A 13,818-nucleotide genomic window follows, 5' to 3' on the forward strand; every position below is an offset into this window, starting at 1 on the left:
TCTTCCCCAATGACTGTAATTGCATAGCAGCTAAAAACCAAGGGGAAGCATAAGAGGATTTCTGCATAATTTCACTAAAGAGCTATATGCATATTTACTCTTTCAGTGTGAAGTTTATTTTTTTATAAGCAAAGAGGAGATAAAACTGCTAACATCCAGCCAACCACTGGGTAATAAATGCAGCAAGATAAATATGCCATTTACAATAAAGTAGCACTTTAATTACTTTTGCTGCACAGGTCAATTAAAAACCAGCATCAGGTCTCATATTTCAGAACAAAACTATATGAAGATAATTTTGTAGCAGAAAAAGCACTGGGCTAATGCATATTGTGCTTTCTCTGCCAGCCCTAACTTATTCAGAAAAACACAGAAAGACTGGATAGAGGAACATGTTATTAATTCTTTTGCAAACACATGATGAATAGTGAAAGATTTAACTGAAAGAAACAATTTTTATGTGTAGCTGTTACCTACTGTAAAATAAGTTTTCATTTTTGTCTTCAGGCAGTGATACAGTAGAAAGAGAGATACGTACTTAATCTTGACTACTGTAGCTCTTTGTTGAGGACTTTCAAGGTACTACTTGGTGGACCATATTAGATTTTATTCCAATTTATTAATCTTTGTTTGATCTAATTTTTGACGTGTGAAAATATTTTGTTTCTGTCTTTTACAGCTGATTATTTAAAATGGGTGCTATATTCAAGGTGCATATTGTATGAATTATTTTGAAGTCTGGAGAAAAGTGTTACTTAATGAAAATAATTTAATAAGTCCTTCAAGAATCTAAATTTGAAACCTTGCACATTATACTCCTTCAGTAATTGGTGTAGAACATTTTATGAGACCACTACAGTATATACAGTATATATTTATAGAACATATTAGAAAGAATTTCACACTGACCTTCCTAAAACATAATTTTGTGGCACATCATGAATCCCAGTGTTGCAGCTTTAGCTATTAATGAAGTTGACTAAAGATGAAGTACTGTATAATACAAGAAAAACAGAAAAAAGATAAGTGATAAGAGGAAAAAAGGTAAGTGAAAGAAATAAAATGTATATAAATGGTACTGTATTGTATATTGTTCATCAATAATTTTAATTTGTTGAGATCAGGTCTATAAAATTACACTCCAATGCTGGGGTTGGGAGTTGGTTGAATTACTCAAGGGGATGTACAGATCTTTCTCATATCTAAATGCAATAATGCATCGTTCTGCCTAATGCAAACTACAAAAAAGATATAGTAATAAGTCTGAGTTAAAATACCTCTGATATGTGTCTCTGTGCTTTATATTTGCTGTAGAAATCAAATGTTACAAGGAAAGTGTAAAATATTACACTTTTTCATTAAAAAGCATGTTTTAAAAGATAAAAGAAATATTCAGGCATCACTGGACTATTGGGAGGCACTCTGTTTAAACACATGATTTTTGGACAGCATGTAATGTTTATTATGACATTTAAATTATGTATTTATTTTTTTGGAGGTACTGTATAATGTGACAATTATTTGTTTTCCCTGTTATGTGGGGGAATACAATTTTCAGTCAGTTGCTGTAGTAGTAGATTTATTTTCCAATTGCAGGATTTCTGCAAGTCCATAACATTCCTGAAATCCATAATACTCATCCATGGAGCTGTGCACAGCAAGCATCGGTAGAGTTATGTCAAATTGCAAACTGTGCTGTTATTTGCCTGGAAAGAGTTTAGAGTCCAGGACCAGAATGATTCCTGGTCTGAGAAATGTCATACACAAGCAAGTTTAATGTATTGATTCTCTACAGTTTTGAACAGAGGTCTTTGCAGAGGGATTTGATTCAATTATTTTAAAACCCTCGAAGGTATTTCAAGTCAACCTAATGGACTATTTCCAGCTCTGCAATGAGAACCCGTGGTCACATGTGGCAATAAAAAGCAGAAGCAGTAAAAGTAGGAAATTCTTCTTTACAAAAGAAATTCAGAGATGCTAGGAAAAATGCCCCAACTATGTTACTGAAGCTGCTTTTTTGGTCTTTCAGGAGATGAAAGGAATTTGGAATTTGATTATTTTTAGGTTGTTTGGTTTAATATTGTTTGTAGCCTTGTGTTTTTAAGAAATGTTACATATGAAAGGAAGCTGCGTGCAGTCTTTCTCCTCTTGTAAGCATTATGATTAGAAAATATTTCCAACAATATTCTTTGACATGTATCCCCACTTTCACATGACGATTTGTTCAAACACCCATGACCCTTTGTGTATAACATGCTGGCTCTTTTCAGCTTTGAAGTGAGTTCAGCTTTTCATTAATTTATGCTTGCTGGTCCTGGTGTCGGAGCAGAGTGTGAATTATGAAATCAAGCAAACCTTCAGCATGTTTTAACACTTCTGTGAGCAATGTCCCATACTGCTCTGAGCTTCTGTTTATTTTTTAAAATGCATACAAGCAAAAAAAAAATGTTCAATGTAAGTAAATGGTGAGGTCAATTAAAAAAAACACTATTTGCAAAACACCATTACAGACATTGTAAATTATTAATGCTGGGGAAAATGAGTGATGACTCACAACAACAATCATAATAAGATTTTTAGTTTACACCAGAAAACACTTATAGACAAATGCTTTATTCATTATAACAAAGAGAACCCATAGGTCCTCTTTAGTTCTGGATTTCTTTTGTGGAAAGTCTGCTTTTACTTGTGTAGATGTGTACAAGAACAAGTGCCAACAATCAGCAGACCATTCAACAGCCCTCAACTCTGAGAATAAAAGTGACCTCACAGGTTTTCCAAACACTCAAACAGGCTGCAGGTTTCGACCCGAAAAAAAAGATCATTTAAATTAAGTGTTTTATTCCTGCTGACTTAAAGTTTGAGGGAATTCAGGGAAATCCATGTATTTAGGAACTGGTTAAAGAATAAAACAGTGAGAACAGTTAAGGGGTAAATGACATCAAACTGGTTAATAATTGGGTAGTAATACTGTAGGTGGAGTACCACCAGGATCTGTATTAGGACCATTGCTGTCATTTTATATCAGTAACTTAGATTATGGTATGTTAAGTGAACTTATCAAGTTCATATTAAAATACTATATGAGACTTAGCAAACAGAAACCGCTTATATTAGAATTCAAAACTGGAAAAACATATGGCAGATAGCATTCAGTGTAGAAAAGTCTAGAGAGTTACATGCAGGAAGTAAAAACCTAAACTAATAATGAAAGATAGGAAACACTGACCTTGAAGAAGCTATCTATTAAATAGATTTAGGTATTTGTGTTAATACATAATTTACACCTTCTAGACAATGTGGGAAAACATTTAGAAAGGTAAATAGAATGTTAGGATATATCACTAAAATGTTACTCCTAGAGGTGTATCTAACAAAATTGCACAATTCACTTCATTTCAGACTTCATTTTGAATATTGTGTTCAATTCAGGTCAATACATTACAAAAAATATACTGTTACACTGAAATCAGCCCTAAAAAAGCAACCAGATACTGTACTTTCCAAAACTGGAAGTCTTTTCATTATAAAATGTTAACATACTGCAGTCACTGTGTAAAAACTGTCTCTAATTTTGCTGTAAGACAGTAACACTGCACATACAGTCCACCTTCATACCAAAATCTAAAATTCACAGTCACATAGAGTGTACACACTGGTGGAACCAGTCATTATTTCTGACTAACCAGGCCCTGTGCTTGGGAAAGTGCTATGATTAGATGCTAGAGGAGTGACGTACATGCTCAGTGGGGAAGAAGACTTTTTTAGCCCTTCTGCTAGAACATTTGTCATAGGAACCTGGGAATTAGGGGTTACAGCCTTCCTCCTGTGCTTAAGTCCATCATTGAATAATTACAGGGATGGTCAAAAGCATGACTAGGACATACACACTAGACACACAAACAGTAACAGGAAAAGAGACACAAACCTGAAACACTAATGTGGTGACTCCCAGCATAATGTACAGGTTGACATACTGGGCTTTAATAAAATAGCCCACAGCAGTATGTATCACCCTTAGGCATAGCCATGTGCCCAAGGCCAACCTAACAGATTAATGTGTTGCTGCCTGTTTCAAACTGTGTCGGGTGCTGTGTATCTTCACAGAATCAAGACTGCTGATTTTAACATGTCTTCTGTCTTTCTGACTACGAAACACAAATAGTACCACCTAGATAGAATTCACATGCTCACACTAGGTCATTAAGGGCTTCCATTCAATGATAAATTCTAGAAGTAGTTTTAACCAATCATTTTTATTACGTATATCTAGTAGTAACATTTAGTGCATTCCAAACTGCCTGTTTTGCAGATTTTCCAGATTGTGTATTCCAGTGTAAACAAGGCAGGCTTGAAATTAATTTTTCCTGTTTCAAGAGCAGTTTTAATCTTGATAAGGCTATTTAAAAAGCATGATGTACTGTAGTAGCATGGCTGTTTGGATTCTAGGTTTAATTTTAGAAGGAAGTGCCTTCTGTGTGGAATTTACATACAGTACTTTGTCTTCAGAGGGTGCTTTTTTATGCTGGTTTCATGCCAGTGCCCAAAAACTGACATGCTATTCAATATTATCAGTTTATCTGTGGCCCTGCTATGGACTGGTGTCTCATTCAGGGCTAGAGAAGTCATGTACTAACAGTCTCACACAGCACTCTACTTTCAGAATTGGAATCAAAACAAGAAACTTACCTACTCCGATTAAGCACTATATTTCTGTAACAGTTTTGTACTGTACCAATTCTGCAAGAAATGGGACATTTGAATTAGTTGCAACAGCAGGATAGTTATATTTACAAAATGCAAAATAATGAATGATAAGAAGTTGTTACAGAGTGTATGGAACATTTTTCATTAATTAATTTCATTAATCAATTTTCATTATAATGTAGTATCTGAAGGTTTTTTTTATCTTCATAAAGCTTGATTGTAAAAAGCATAGAATTAAGTCAGGTCAGGTACAATATTTCAGATTTTCCGATAACACATTTAATTTACCCAAATATGCAAATAAGCATGAAGTGGTGATGGGATGTCTGTGAATAACATTTATAAAAAACATAAACTACTATTGACAGAGCTCCTTCCATAGCATAGTACATGTTATTGGCAGCTTTAATTGCAAGTATCTACCTGAAATATTAATTTTGTATGGCTTTTATGTTTATGATCTTCTGTCATATTATCTTGTATTTTTACTCCTGCTTTTACAGTCTTTGCGGTTGTGGTATTAATAGTACATGCATGCTACACATTAGTTTTCCATGATTTCTTTGGGATCCCTTGAGATGAAAAGTACCTAACACAATCTTACAAATTACATTAATCATTGTGCTTTTAAATATTTGTGAGAGTCTGAGACAAACTACTAAGCTATGTTGTTGAAACTGATATAATCTTTTTCAAATAATTTTTCAAATAATGGTTGAACGAGATCTTCAGATGAATTAGCTCATGGCAACAAAATCAGCCAGATGGCCTGAATGGCTTTGTACGTTTTCTTATGTTTTTATGTACTTTATACCATACGGTGTTGCGGGAAGCCAGACCCTACCCAGCAAGCAACGAACACAAGGCAGGGTACTGTAACGAACAGTTCTTTCCGGACCCTATGCGGACGACACAATCCAAAGAAGTGGGGAAACACTGGGAAAACGTCATGCAGGAATACGGGGCTGAAAACAGGGGGGCGTGTCCAAAGTGCGCTGGTGCACGGGGGAGGTGTGGCTGAGGCAAACAATCCAAGAGAGTAATCCTTAGAGGGTATCCAAAAACACAAGAGTAAGTCCAAAGCCAGGAGATCCATCAAAACAAGGAATTAAAAACCATGAACCGGGTTGGAACCGGCAGACAGGGAACGGGAACGGAGATTAAAACCTTGATGGGACCAGGTGCTTCCAGGCCCCGGACTCGCACGGTGCGGAAACCAGATGCAGAGCCAGGATGAGCTCAGCGCCCGGCTTTTAAGGTGGGCTGGGAATAGGGATCAGGTGCACAGAATAAAGTCTAAAGTGAAAGGGCTGGAGCGCCCTTAAGGAGGGGGAACTATAATCGTGACAGGTACACCAGTCCATCGCAGGGCAAGTGCATGTCCATCATACATGGGGATAATTTGGAGGCCAAGGTAAAGGTCAAGGGGGGAAATTTGGCCCAGACACCGGGATAACTCCCTACTCTTATCGAGAAAAGCCCAGGGATCTTTAATGACCACTGAGTCAGGACCTCTGTTTAACGTCTCATCCGAAAGACAGCGCCCCCTACAGTACAGTGTCCCCACCACTATACTGGGGCATTAGGACCCACACAGACAGCAGGATGGGTACCCCCCGCTGGTCCCACTAACACCACTTCCAGCAGCAACCACTTCCCAAGAGGTCTCCCATCCAGGTACTGACCAGGCTCACACGTGCTTAACTTCAATGGGTAGCCAGTTGAGAGCTGCAGGGTGATATAGCTGCTGGCTGTTTTTATGTACTGTGGTTCAGTATTTGACCGTAATCACTTAGAAGGGGTCAATCTCACAAACAAATATTGTAACACTAACTGTATTAATACAACTCTGGAGCAGTCCAGATTAACTGGCAGTTGAATATTCTATAAATAATTGGAAATACAAGATTGTGCTCCACTTGCACAATAAGCTAAATGGACAGAACTGGGGATGGGGAGGCCCATCATTCCTGATGTTAAGGTAACTTTCTGAAGCTAATGTGTTGAAGAAAACACAGAAGATGTGATATTTTGACGTTGTTTCCACAGGACATTAAAAAGGACATTTTTGCTACAGCTCCAGATTTCTAGTGCTGCCACCTTTAGCAATTATGTCAAATCATCATTTCTATGCTGATGATGCTCTAATATACATCCATACCAAACCTGACATTGAAGTGGCTGTCTCTATTCTAATTGCATCTCTGACATAAAAACTCAGATGACTCAAAATTTCCTTCATCTTAACTGTGACAAGATTAAAGTCATGCTTATTGGCACCACCCATCAACTTTGTATAGCTAATCCTGTAACCCTATCTGTAGATGGTTCTGTACTTGAGTTTCAGTCTAAATTGAAAAACCTTGGGGTGATATTCGATTCTGGCTTAGCATTTGATCCACATGTGCAGCATAATGTCAAAACATTTTTTTTACCTCAGAAATATCGCCACGCCCTGTTATCACCAACTGTGGCTGAAAAGCTGATCAATCCATTTGTGTTTTTCTGAATTGACTACTGTAATAGTCTACTCACTGGGGTATCTAAATCTACATTAAACAAACTGCAGTATGTCCAAAATTCGGCAGCCAGAATCCTGACCAGGTCCAGTGCAAGTGATAACATTTCTCCTGTCCTGGAATCCTTGCACTGGCTTCCTATCAAATTCCATGTGGACTTTAAAATCCTTATATTCACCTATAAGGCTCTGCATGGCTTGGCACCTCAGTACCTGTCAGAACTATTATCACCCTACTCCCCAACTCGCAGCCTTCGCTCTTCTAATTCTGATCTCCTAACTGTCCCCCAATTCGTTTACGGGTGTCAGGGCCTTCTCCTCTTATGCCCCAAAGCTCTGGAACTCTCTCCCCAAGGATATCAAAGAGTCACCTTCTCTAAACTCCTTCAAATCCAGACTCAAAACCTTCTTCTTTAGACGAGCCTTTACTTAACTGGTTCTATTCTTTACCCCTCTGGTCCTACTGTATTTAGTACCACCATCCAAGGTCTCCTCTGTGTATTGTAATTGTGTTTTATCTTGTGTATTCTTTTTATTTATTTATTTTTATTTATTTATTTATTGTTGTTGTCATTATGTAAAGCTTTGAGAAGCCACCTTTAAAGGTGCTATATAAAATAAGGTTTTTATTTATTATTATTATATCAGGTTTTAGGAAACTGGATGTAACAAACCTTTGGTTAACATACTGCAGAGTCCAAGCGCCTTAATACTCCTGCATAAATAACAGCCACTAAAATTAACTAGAGCATGAACGCTAATCTGAGAATGCTTTCAGTTAAGCACAGGATACAGTATATTGAGAATGACATTTTCCTGTTGTGGCTGTGCAATATGACTGTTAAAAGGCGTGAAATATGTTAACATCATTAAATATGAACACATCAGTCTGTAGACCAGACTTCGCCTCAGATTTAAGCCTGTGCAATCGTTTGTAGTCAACAAGAGGATATTTAACTGACAAATCCAAGCTGACAGTGGCTCCTGAAGCATGTTTACCATTATCCTTCTGAAAAATGAACTGGCTTAATCCTTAAGGCTTAATAGAATTATATTAAATGTCTGCATGAATTACATTTAACAGAGGAATATATATTACTTAATTTAAAGTAAAGAAATCATAATATGTGCATATTGCTTTCCTGGAAATACAAGTGCATTAAGTAAAATGTCTTCAAAATATACCTATAGAAAGATTTTTATAGACACAAGTATTGAAAGAATATCTGTTGTGTACAACTTCCCATACTAGGCACAGAATCACTGATATTCCAACAAGATCAATATACATATTACAAAAATAAAACATTTAATGGTATCCAACTTTAATTATTTCTCTGGGGCAGAGAATATTCTTCCATATATGCAATATGCAGAACTAACTATTGAGAAAACATTATGCAAGTTGTAACAGCTGCTAATGAAAATGGATAGGGAGTACTGTTGAAAGGTAAACAGTCTGAACTGAGATCTCTGGCTCTGCAAGCAAGCTCATTACTGCATCACAGAAAAGCCTGGCAAGGTGGCAGCTTGCTCCTGTGAGCATCCATGGGGCTTTAGCAGTGGAAATGAACATTCGGTTCTCTCCCCTCCATGCACTGCCCCACACAACCCACAGAAAAGAGGCACTGGATCCCAATTTGACAGCAAAGTCATGCAGGAGAGGTAGACAGCCCAGTCTGGAGATCAAACCCAGAACAATGGTTCTGTAGATCAGCCTGAACTGCATCATATGGTTGTAGCTTGCTGTTGCAATATTTTTTAGATATTGTAAAACAACCCCTGAGTCACGATAAACACTGCAAATGCAATAAAAACAGTACAGTAACATACTGCATAAACTGTATATGTATAATCTTAGACAGTGACATACTGTACCATCTGATTAGTAAACATATTTCTAACAAGAAAATTTCACATGTTTCTCATGTGATACTAGACTGGGTAAAAATCTGACAATACAATCAGTCATTGCATAATACTGATCCCAGTTGAATAAAGTAAGTTTTGCAGTGAAGTTTACCATGGGGAGACAAATATTATCATGTTGAATGTTTAATAAATTATGTTCACATTGTTCCTGTTGTAAGTGGGTGTCTGTCTCAATGTCTGGTGTACATAAAAATGTTGCATTGAGACTTCTAGCATCAACTAGACTCCTAAAGCTGACAACTCTATCAAAACTACCACTACCAAAATGATTTTAATACCTTACAAAGATCCAGTGAAGCTTTCATGGTTTTTACAGAATACAAACAAACAAAAGGCACACAAGGCAGAACTGAAAATTAATGAGAAAACAACTCTGTTTCCCAGTATCTAAGGGGAGGTCGTCTACGCTGGAGTGCAAATCCTGCAAACCTGTCAGGTACAGTAGGTGCCCCGAATGACTGTGATCAGGTTTGTAGACATTATATGAAGGATATATGTGTTTCATAGTACATGACAGTATACAGTCTATGAACGGTAGATGGATTAATCTTTGTTTCAGTGACTTTATAATGTGATGTTCTATTTTTAATTTTTTATACAAATAGAATCATCAAGGGCAACATGGTTGCACAATGATTAGGCACTAATACCCTTAGTACTGGAGACCTGGATTCAATTCCTGGGGTGCTATCTGTGAGGAGTTTGTATTGTATGTTCTCCCTATGTTTGTATGGGTTTTCTCTGTGCTCTAGTTTTCTTACACAGTCCAAAGGTATACCGGTACATTAATTGGCTTCTGAGAACATTGGGCCTGGTGTGAGATGTGCATGACTGTGTCAATATGTGTACCCTGAAATGGACTGGCATCCCCTCCAGGGTGTAACCTACCTTGCATATATTGCTTGCCAGAATAGGCTCCTCCTGCCCTGTGGCCCTGTATGGATTAAGTGGTTAGAAAATGGATGGATGGAAAGAATAATACATTATTTTTATTATATATCAACCCCTTTTGAAAAGACTAAGTGTTTCTTTTCAAGTCAGGAATGCAACATCTGGGTTATTTATTTCAAGCTGTACTTTGAGGGTGTGCCTCTGCCCGGTGCTACACTCACTAGTACTCACTGGAAATGCTGTGTGACTGAAACTGGCAAGCACATGTGCCATAATACTATTGAATGTGCACACTCACAGGGGATGTAATCTCTTAACTGTGTGGAGGGATATAACAACCTCTCACACCATCATACTCAAACAAGTTAATTAACAGTGGATAATTAATAATTATATCAAATTTTTGTGGTGTGTTTCTAAAGAAATTAATAAGATGTTGGACTGCTCCATTATGAGCCTAAATGTGTGATACAAAGTAGTAAAATGTTAAATAATAAAAGCATGAATAAAAATGGTCTCAAAGGCCCTAGAAAATGTAATTAAAAATGTAACAGATTTGAATGAAATGCAAGGGAAGTCATATGAGGAAAACAGAAGTTAATTTCAAGTACACGGAACCTGTGGAGAAATTATATTACTTTACTCCAAAGGAATTAATTCTGCTCCCAAATGAGACAAGCTAATTTCCCTAACTTGATTAACAGAAACAGGGTGGCACTGACTTCTTTTTAAATGTGATTGTCTTATTTCTTTAAGCTCTCAGTAATATTCTACATTCCAGTGTTTTATTTTTCCAAAAACACTAACTGCAGCAACCATTTTATTTTGTGTTACTTTGATGTTATTTTTTTAAAAAAAAGCCTTAAGTCACTTTTGGCTTTACAGGAGGCTTTTCCAGTAAAACTGTTGTGTGGAAAGGCCTTCCATAAAGTCAAACATTTTTTTCTGCAGTCATGGTTTATGTAGAGCCAAAGATAATACACTTGCCAAAAGAAAATGGGGAGATCATAAAAAACACTATACATGTCTATATTTACCATGGTCACCCTATGGGGCTTTATAAGCTTTTTGGATGCATTCAATCAATGGAGCAATGTAATGCATTATTTTTCACAGAACTGTTATCCTTTGATTAGGAGCTTATTTTAAAAGAACATTCATCTTTCAGGTTTTTCTGAAACAGAGGCTTTGATCTTATTCAGACTTTGATCTTAAAGACAGATACAGAACCCACCAATATACAATACCCTTTCATTTATAAAGGTTTGTTTTGGAAAAGGTGAATATAAACACCAAACAAGAACCAAACTTAGTTGATTTCACCCCCAAACTGGGGTGAACAAAAAGTGATTTAGTTTAAGTGTGTTTTTTTTTCTCTAAGTATATCCAGTGTTCTTACCACTGCCCATAACTGCATTCAAATTAACTTATTTAGGAGAGCCACAGCATAGTTTCCAAAATCAATTAATCTCCTAAAATCAAGCAAGAGCTTTTGCTTTTCTTTCTTACCAACCATTTTTACCAGCTACAGTACTTCTTTTCCACATAGTACAAGTATTTTTACCGATAAACTAGAGGAAAAGGTAAAATTATAAAATGTATTATAATAATAATAATAATAATAATAATAATAATAATAATAATACATAACGTAAAATAAATCATAATCACAAATATAACCAAGGGCATAATATCTTTGTCAATAATGCAATATACAAATACTATGTTGTCACAAAAACTAATGTCCTGCTAAATCTTAGAACACACACTAGGGCATACAAGTAACAAGATGATTGAAAATATAAAAACAATGGATGATACTTTTCAAAGCTTTCAAACTTAAATTAAAAGTCTAAATACAAAAGTTTTAGTAACTAAATTGCTCCAACATTCGAGCTTAGCTTTTCACTTTTAATGTTTATTTTTTAACTGCTCTAAAATACTTTTATTCCAACCACATTTTAGGCTCCACAACATTCTCTTCAGTTACACTGTACTTCAGTGTACAGTATAGCAATTTCTCAGTAATTCTCAGTTTGAATTTAAAGTTTGTTTTTTAAAATGTTCCTTTATGTTTATAATTGTATCTTATGAGATTTAGGCACTGTGTCTTTAAGCAGCTCTGACGAAAGCATGTAAGATAAACAATTCAACCAACAGTTTACATTTCTGGAATATGAAGGTTAAACACAGCAAGAGTAAAGCCCTGAGAGCAGAAAAGGATGCAGATTGTTATGCAATCTGTTGCCAGGCCTTTTTTCAGATCCTGCTACACTACAGCTATTCTGTTAGTATCACTGGGTAACAGGCTGAATAGAGAGGATCAAGATAACAGCCCTGTAGTTCAAAAGTCAAGCAACAAGGTGAATCTGGAAAAAAAAGATTAATCAGTTAAACGGAAACTGTAAAGCACAATCTCACTGCACATGAACCTGTTTGGATGCAATGCATTAGTGGTGTTATGACTGGGCGATAATGCACTAAAGCCTGGGAAAAAGTGGGCTAGAGACAAAATTAATCTGGCACTGGTAGAAATTTGGAGTCCATCCATCCTTAATCACTGTCCCATTGTGTCACCCAAAATCAGTCTTTCTCCTAAAACTACGACAAACACCACTTAAACACATACATTTCTTAACTGCTTTATCCAATTCAGGATTGCAGGGGAGTTGGAGTCCATACCAGCAGACAACGGCCACAAGACAGAATACGTCCTGGAAGGGACACCAGTCATCACAGAATATACACAGACATGCGCACTTTCGCACCAGGATCAATTTTCCCATTGCTCAATTAACCAGTGGAAGGACACAGGAGCATGTGGAGGAAACTCACATGGACATGGGGAGATTACACAAACTCCAACACAGATAGCACCCCAGGTCTGGAATTGAACTCAGGCCCATAGCACTGCGAGCCAGTGATGCTAAACTACTGTGCCATCATGCCATCCAAAATTGTCTTTCTCCTGAAATTGCTACAAAAATCACTTAAATGGTATGCCTCCATTCATGGAAATGTATTCAAAAATATCTACAGACACCTCTATGATAATGCCCTATATTTGGAAAATTACTGGTATAAAAAAGATCAAAGATCCTGACTGATTTTTAAAAAGCAGCAGAATGTACAGTATTGATGTCTTATAGCTCAGTGAGAAGGATTTAGAAAATACTGTGAAACACTGCAGAAGGCTAATGATGTTGATCTTTTGTTCATGTATAATCCTTCACTCCTCTGCATTTTTTGATGACCATATTTCTAGGGTTCTAAAAAATAAAAGACAAATTGAGCATTAAACTTGTCTTTTACGAAAATTAAATATTGCAGAATTTCTTTAATTGCTGAAGAATTATTGACATAAAGTATAAACTTACATACCTCCTAGTTTGATCAGAAAACATATATTGCATGGTATACATTGCAATGTATTGTATACATTGCTCCTTTAATAAATTAGGCAAACTGACTATTTTAATGCTTTACATCCTGTTTATGATATCTACTAAGTTTAATATTGGCAGACAATTGAATACTGTGGATCTTTCATGCTTCAGTGACAATGGGATACTGCTATTTTAAAAGCAAAACACTCTGAAGAACTGAGATCTAGCATGTCTTGGCAGTCTAACAAAATTAAAATCAAACTACGTGCAAATCCCACTCATGTGACTAGGTAATAACTATGAATAGTTATGGTTTATTTATATTATATACCAGTTATATGAAACAGAAAAGATGGAAAATGTCAGTGCTGCTGTGTCTCATAA

The sequence above is a fragment of the Lepisosteus oculatus genome, chromosome 8 (genome assembly GCF_040954835.1).
Source record: "Lepisosteus oculatus isolate fLepOcu1 chromosome 8, fLepOcu1.hap2, whole genome shotgun sequence".
In the NCBI taxonomy this organism is placed as follows: domain Eukaryota; kingdom Metazoa; phylum Chordata; class Actinopteri; order Semionotiformes; family Lepisosteidae; genus Lepisosteus; species Lepisosteus oculatus.